Consider the following 7,590-nt stretch of genomic DNA (forward strand, 5'->3'; position numbering starts at 1 on the left):
TTCATTAATTTTTGGTCGGATATTCAGACCTTCTTGCACCTGAACACCTCTGCTCCCGCTTTTGATGGTGTATAGTCGGGCTTTCGAGCCTTTTCTTCCCCGATTTTTACAAATTGTGGTTGGACATTCAGACCTTGCAGCCGAAAACCTCCGCTCCCTCTTTTGATCATACATTGTCGGGCATTCGCCCCTTGTCTTACACGGTTTTTACAAACTTTAGTCAGACATTCACACCTTGCAGCTGAACCACCTCCATTCCCTGTTTTGATCATGTGTGGTCTGGAAATACTACCTTTTCTTCCCCCGTTTGTGAGTGATTATGGCTGGACATTCACACCTACTTGCAGCCGAAAAACCACCTCTCTCGCTTTTGATGATGTATTGTCCGGCATTCTAGTCTTTTCTATCACATTTTTCAGCAATTATGATCTGACATTCACACCTACTTGCAGTCGAACAGCTCTGCTCCCGCTTTTGATTATGTTCGGTTGGATATTCAAACCTTTTCTTAACTGCTTTTTACAAACTTTGGTCGGACGTTCACACCGTCTTGCAGCCGAACACCTCCGCTTCCGCTTTTGATGGTATATATTCGGGTATTCGAACCTTTTCTTACCCGCTTTTTACAAACCATGGTTGGACTTTCATACCTTCTTGTAGCTGAACAACTCCACTCCTGCTTTTGATGATTTATGGTTGGACATTCGCATCTTTTCCTACCCATTTTTCAGTAATTATGGGTGGATATTCACATCTTCTTGCAGCTGAACACCTCCTCTCCCGCTAATGATCATGTAAGGTTTGATATTCGAAAATTTTCTTTCATGTTTTAAAGCAATTATTAATGGACATTCACACCTACTTGCAGCCGAACACAACCTCTCTCGCTTTTGATGATGTATGGACCGGCATTCTTACCTTTTCTAACACATTTTTCAGCAATTATGGTCGGAGATTCACACCTACTCACAGCCGAACAACTCCGCTCCCGCATTTGATGGTGTATAGTCGGGCATTCTCACCCTTTCTCATCAGCTTTTTGCAAATTATGATCTGATATTCACACCTACTTGCAGTCGAACAGCTCTGCTCCCGCTTTTGATTATGTTTGGTTAGATATTCGAACCTTTTCTTAACTGCTTTTTACAAACTTTGGTCGGACGTTCACAATATCTTGCAGCCGAACACCTCCGCTTCCGCTTTTGATGGTGTATAGTCGGGCATTCGAGCCTTTTCTTACCCACCTATTACTTACTATGGTTGGACATTCAAACCTTCTTGTAGCCGAACACATCCGCTCCTGCTTTTGATGATGTATGATTTGGCATTCGCACCTTTTCTTACCCATTTTTCAGTAATTATTGGTCGGACATTCAGACCTGCTTGCACCTGAACACCTCTGCTCCCGCTTTTGATGGTGTATAGTCGGGCTTTCGAGCCTTTTCTTCCCCGATTTTTACAAATTATGGTTGGACATTCAGACCTTGCAGCCGAAAACCTCCGCTCCCTCTTTTGATCATACATTGTCGGGCATTCGCCCCTTGTCTTACACGGTTTTTACAAACTTTAGTCAGACATTCACACCTTGCAGCTGAACCACCTCCATTCCCTGTTTTGATCATGTGTGGTCTGGAAATACTACCTTTTCTTCCCCCGTTTGTGAGTAATTATGGCTGGACATTCACACCTACTTGCAGCCGAAAAACCACCTCTCCCGCTTTTGATGATGTATTGTCCGGCATTCTAGTCTTTTCTATCACATTTTTCAGCAATTATGATCTGACATTCACACCTACTTGCAGTCGAACAGCTCTGCTCCCGCTTTTGATTATGTTCGGTTGGATATTCAAACCTTTTCTTAACTGCTTTTTACAATATTTGGTCGGACGTTCACACCTTCTTGCAGCCGAACACCCCCACTTCCGCTTTTGATGGTATATATTCGGGTATTCGAACCTTCTCTTACCCGCTTTTTACAAACCATGGTTGGACTTTCATACCTTCTTGTAGCTGAACAACTCCACTCCTGCTTTTGATTATTTATGGTTGGACATTCGCATCTTTTCCTACCCATTTTTCAGTAATTATGGGTGGATATTCACATCTTCTTGCAGCTGAACACCTCCTCTCCCGCTAATGATCATGTAAGGTTTGATATTCGAAAATTTTCTTTCATGTTTTAAAGCAATTATTAATGGACATTCACACCTACTTGCAGCCGAACACCACCTCTCCCGCTTTTGATGATGTATGGACCGGCATTCTTACCTTTTCTAACACATTTTTCAGCAATTATGGTTGGAGAATCACACCTACTCACAGCCGAACAACTCCGCTACCGCATTTGATGGTGTATAGTCGGGATTTCTCACCCTTTCTCATCAGCTTTTTGCAAATTATTCTCTGACATTCACACCTACTTGCAGTCGAACAGCTCTGCTCCCGCTTTTGATTATGTTTGGTTAGATATTCGAACCTTTTCTTAACTGCTTTTTTACAAACTTTGGTCGGACGTTCACACCTTCTTGCAGCCGAACACCTCCGCTCCCTCTTTTGTTGGTGTATGTTCGGGCATTCGAACCTTTTCTTACCCGCTTTTTACAAACCAGGGTCGGACTTTCACACCTTTTAGTAGCCGAACAACTCCGCTCCCGCTATTGATTGTGTACAGTCGGGTATTTTAACCTTTTCTTACCCGCTTTTTACCAACTATGGTCGGACATTCACACCTTCGTACAGTGGAACACCTCCGCTCCCTCTTTTGATGGTGTATGTTCGGGTATTCAAACCTTTTCTTACCCGCTTTTTCCAAACTATGGTCGGCTATTCACAGCTTCCTCTCCACCATACTTGTATGGTTGGATATTCACACCCACTTGCATCCGAAGACCTCTGCCCCAAATTTTGTTGATATTTAGTCGGACATTCGCACCTTACCCGCTTTTGGCAAACTATGGCCTTCTTGCAGCCAAACACCTCTGATCTCGCTTTTGATGGTGTAAGGTTGGGCATTCAGACCTTGCTTCACCTGCTTTTCACCAAATATAGTCGGATATTCACACCTTCTTGCAGCCGAACACTTCCGCTCCACCTTTTAGTGTTCTATCACACCTTTTTTTCACCGCATTTTATACATTATGGTTGGAAATTTTCAACCACTCTCATCCGAAGACCTCTCCTCCCGCTTTCTTTAATATATTTGAACTTTAGTCGGACATTCAAACCTTCTTGCAGCTGAACCACCTCCGCTCCCTGTTTTGATCATATATGGTCTGGCAATACTACCTTTTCTTACCCGTTTGTGAGTAATTATGGCTGGACATTCACACCTACTTGCAGCCGAACACAACCTCTCTCGCTTTTGATGATGTATGGACCGGCATTTTTACCTATTCTAACACATTTTTCAGCAATTATGGTCGGAGATTCACACCTACTCACAGCCGAACAACTCCGCTCCCGCATTTGATGATGTATAGTCGGGCATTCTCACCCTTTCTCATCAGCTTTTTGAAAATTATGATCTGACATTCACACCTACTTCCAGTCGAACAGCTCTGCTCCCGCTTTTGATTATGTTTGGTTAGATATTCGAACCTTTTCTTAACTGCTTTTTACAAACTTTGGTTGGACGTTCACAATATCTTGCAGCCGAACACCTCCGCTTCCGCTTTTGATGGTGTATATTCGGGCATACGAACCTTTTCTTACCCGCTTTTTAGAAACCAAGGTCGGACTTTCACACTTTCTCTTAGCTGAACAACTCCGCTCCCTCTTTTGATTGTGTACAGTCGGGTAATTTAACCTTTTCTTACCCGCTTTTTACCATCTATGGTCGGACATTCACACCGTCTTACAGCGGAACACCTCCGCTCCCTCTTTTGATGATGTATGGTTAGGCATTCGCACCTTCTCTCACCCGCCTTTTACTATGGTCGGCCATTCACAGCTTCCTCTCCACCATACTTGTATGGTGGGATATTCACACCCACTTACATCCGAAGACCTCCGCTTCCGCTTTTGATGGGAACTGACAACATAAGAAGTCCGGACATACTTTGATAGTATATGAATAAGTGGGTAGCTACTGACAAGCATTAAGCATGTCACACAGCCCAAACATATAACATTTCAGGACACACCACACAGTTAACAACCACAGTGAAGCGTGTCAAAGCCCAAACATGTAACATTCAACAAGACACTTACACAACACATTCAAATCAAACAGTCAGACAACATACAAGAACATATACCCCAGCCGGCATTGCTCCCTGCCTATTTTCGTACAGCACACTATGTGTGCGCACACCTTTATTCACAAACTCTTCAACTTATACTCTTTTACCGAAGTTGCTACAGCTCGATTGGCCGAATACCCTTTGATCCTATTTCGGTGAATTTGACATCTGCCTTACATATAACAGATTAGCGGTTTAGCAGTTTTAATTTAGTTTGAGTGAAGGAATTCATTTTATAGCAAAATCCGAAATCGTGAAGAACTCATGAAAGTAAGCTTATTCTCGGATTCCTGAAACTTTAGATTTGCTCTTTCTTTTACTGCAAAGTACACGTTGTTTTTTTTGTTTAAATCTTTCTAGACATGGTAAATATTAAGGACAAAGCAGTTTTCACATAGTTTGAGTGAAGGAATTCATTTTATAGATAAAATCCCAAGAGTCTGATGGGAAAAGAGAGTGAATGCGAAGTAGACTTTAACACGGCTATGGGAGCGGGCCGAGTGTGGGCTAACCAGGAGAATTGCTTGAAAGAAATGCGACCCCGAATGAGCGGTCAGAACAAAGCCTCAATACGGGATTCTCGTGGTGTTTTTGTTGCTGCCTTGTCTTTTGCACAGAGTAAAAGACATGGCAGCCATCGAATAGGGCCCGATTGTTCCTACTTGGTCAGCCGAGGAGCAAGGGGGGGGGGAGCAAGTGTCTCAACCAAGCAAAGCTCACCATGGGGAAGGTGGCTATGCCAACAAGCCTGATGCCCTGCTCCCGCAGTGACGGATAATCGTACTCTGGTTTCTCTTCATAACGTACAAGTCTTTCGCCTTTTACTAAAGATTTCTGTGGAGAGCAGCACTAATGAGTTGTTTCTATTTTTGGCAGGCTTTACCTTTGCGGGTGAAGCCCTTTCTGTCTGTGCAAAAGAAATCTTGTTACTGTGCAGAGTGACTTCTCTGAGTAGAGTCGCCTTACTTGTTGCGACTGTGCCGATGTTCGAAGCTGGAGTGCAAAGTTGTTGCTTGAATGGTGCTTGCTGGAGCGTGCGGGAGTGCAAAGTTATACCATTTAAAAGGGCTGAAGAGTGCTCAGTGCAGCGGGTGGGCGACACTCTGGCCACCTTGAAAACCGAGGTTACATCCACTACCAGGGGCAGCCCAAGTTCTGCCGCAAGTGTGGTGAGCATGGGCACCTGGTTGAGGCTTGTACCAAGGTGTTATGTGGGAAGAGCAGAGAAATTGGGCAAACTTTTGGAGAGTGTCCAAATGGCAGGAAATGTAATCTCTGTGGAGAATTAAATCACCTCTTCAGAGATTGCCCTAAATCTTTTGCCAACAAATTAAAGACGGTAAAGCCACAGTCAAGCCAACAAAGAGAAGGACCAAAGGTGGCAGTTGGTGAACAAAGTGAAGAGGTTGACCCAATAAATTCAAACTTCCCGCCAAAAGCTTGGATTGGAAGTGAGGAGCAAAAAGGGGAGGGGCCTGTAGAGGCCTCACCACTCACTGTTGAAGTCTGTGAGAATTCACAGGCAGAGGGTGGAGCTACGCTAAATGAGGAGGAAGAGCAGACAGGTGAGTCTAGTGAAGATACTCACCTCCCCGAAGGTCAACAGAAGGTCGATTTGTTGATAGGCATTCATTTATTTCTTCACTTCTGATGAAGTTTCAACAATAAACAACAAACTTTGTATTATTAGAAAGAACCAGAATCATTCTTCAGGAATCCGAAAATAAGCTCTATTTTATGAGTTATGCACGAATTCGGATTCTCCTATAAAACGAATTCATTAACTCAAACCAAGTTAAGACTGCTTTGTCCTTCATATTTATTCATGTCTAATCAAGTTTCAACGATAAACAACGTTGTACTTTGTAGAATGAGAAAGAACTTCTTCAGCAATAAGCATCTCTCGACATATGACGAAGTACAGATTTTGCTATAAAATTAATTCCTTCTATCAGCCTGACTTAAAACTGTTTGTCCTCCTTATTTATCCACTTCAAATCAAGTTTCAACAAATAAAAAAAAGTTGTAGTTTGAGAAAGTACAACTTAATCTTCAGCAATCAGTATAAAAAGAGGTGCAAATGCCAACCATACATACCTACAAGGTGGAGCGGAAGTATTCAGCTGCAAGTAGGTGTGAATGTTCGACTATAATTTGTAAAAAGCGGGTAAGAAAAGGTTCGAATGCCCGACTATATATTAACAAAAGCGGGAGGAGAGGTCTTCGGATGAGAGTGGGTGAGAATTTCCAACCATAATCTATAAAATACGTTGAAAAAAAATATGTGAATGCCTCATAGAACACTAAAAGCGGAAGTGTTCGGCTGCAAGAAGGTGTGAATGTCCGACTATATTTGGTGAAAAGCAGGTGAAGCAAGGTCTGAATGCCCAACCTTATATCATCAAAAGCGAGATCAGAGGTGTTTGGCTGCAAGAAGGCCATAGTTTTCCAAAAGCGGGTAAGGTGCGAATGTCCGACTAAATATCAACCAAATTTGGGGCGGAGGTCTTCGGATGCAAGTGGGTGTGAATATCCCACCATACAAGTATGGTGGAGAGGAAGCTGTAAATAGCCGACCATAGTTTGGAAAAAGCGGGTAAGAAAAGGTTTGAATGCCCGAACATACACCATCAGAAGAGGGAGCGGAGGTGTTCCGCTGTACGAAGGTGTGAATGTCCGACCATACTTGGTAAAAAGCGGGTAAGAAAAGGTTAAAATACCCGACTGTACACAATCAATAGCGGGAGCGGATGTGTTCGGCTACAAGAAGATGTGAAAGTCCGACCATGGTTTGTAAAAAGCGGGTAAGAAAAGGTGCGAATGTCCGACAATGTATGATCAAAAGAGAGAGCGGAGGTTTTCGGATACAAGAAGGTTTGAATGTCCCACCATAGTTTGTAAAAAGCGGGTAAGAAAAGGTTCGAATGCCCGACTATACACCATCAAAAGCGGGAATAGAGGTGTTCCGCTGTAAGACGGTGTGAATGTCCGACCATAGTTGGTAAAAAGCGGGTAAGAAAAGGTTAAAATACCCGACTGTACACAATCAATAGCGGGAGCGGAGTTGTTCGGCTACAAGAAGGTGTGAAAGTCCGACCATGGTTTGTAAAAACCGGGAAGAAAAGGCTCGAAAGCCCGACTATACACCATCAAAAAGAAGGTTTGAATGTCCATCAATAATTGCTTTAAAACAAGAAAGTAAATTTTCGAATATCAAACCGCACATGATCATAAGCGGGAGAGGAGGTGTTCGGCTGCAAGAAGGTGTGAATGTCCACCCATAATTCATGAAAAATGGGTAAAAAAAAAGGTGCGAATGCCTAACAATACATTATCAAAAGCAGGTGTG

General features: G+C 43.1%; 1 non-coding gene across 1 annotated transcript; it reads left to right on the forward strand.

Moving 5' to 3' along the window:
- The first annotated feature begins 5,021 nt into the window (after positions 1-5,021).
- LOC140274238 (U5 spliceosomal RNA) lies at positions 5,022-5,135 on the forward strand. The gene has a single exon (XR_011908210.1). It is a non-coding gene; the product is annotated as a U5 spliceosomal RNA (small nuclear RNA).
- The last annotated feature ends 2,455 nt before the right edge of the window (positions 5,136-7,590 follow it).

The sequence above is a fragment of the Leuresthes tenuis genome, unplaced genomic scaffold (assembly GCF_036924035.1).
Source record: "Leuresthes tenuis unplaced genomic scaffold, fLeuTen1.0.hap1 SCAF_17, whole genome shotgun sequence".
NCBI lineage: Eukaryota > Metazoa > Chordata > Actinopteri > Atheriniformes > Atherinopsidae > Leuresthes > Leuresthes tenuis.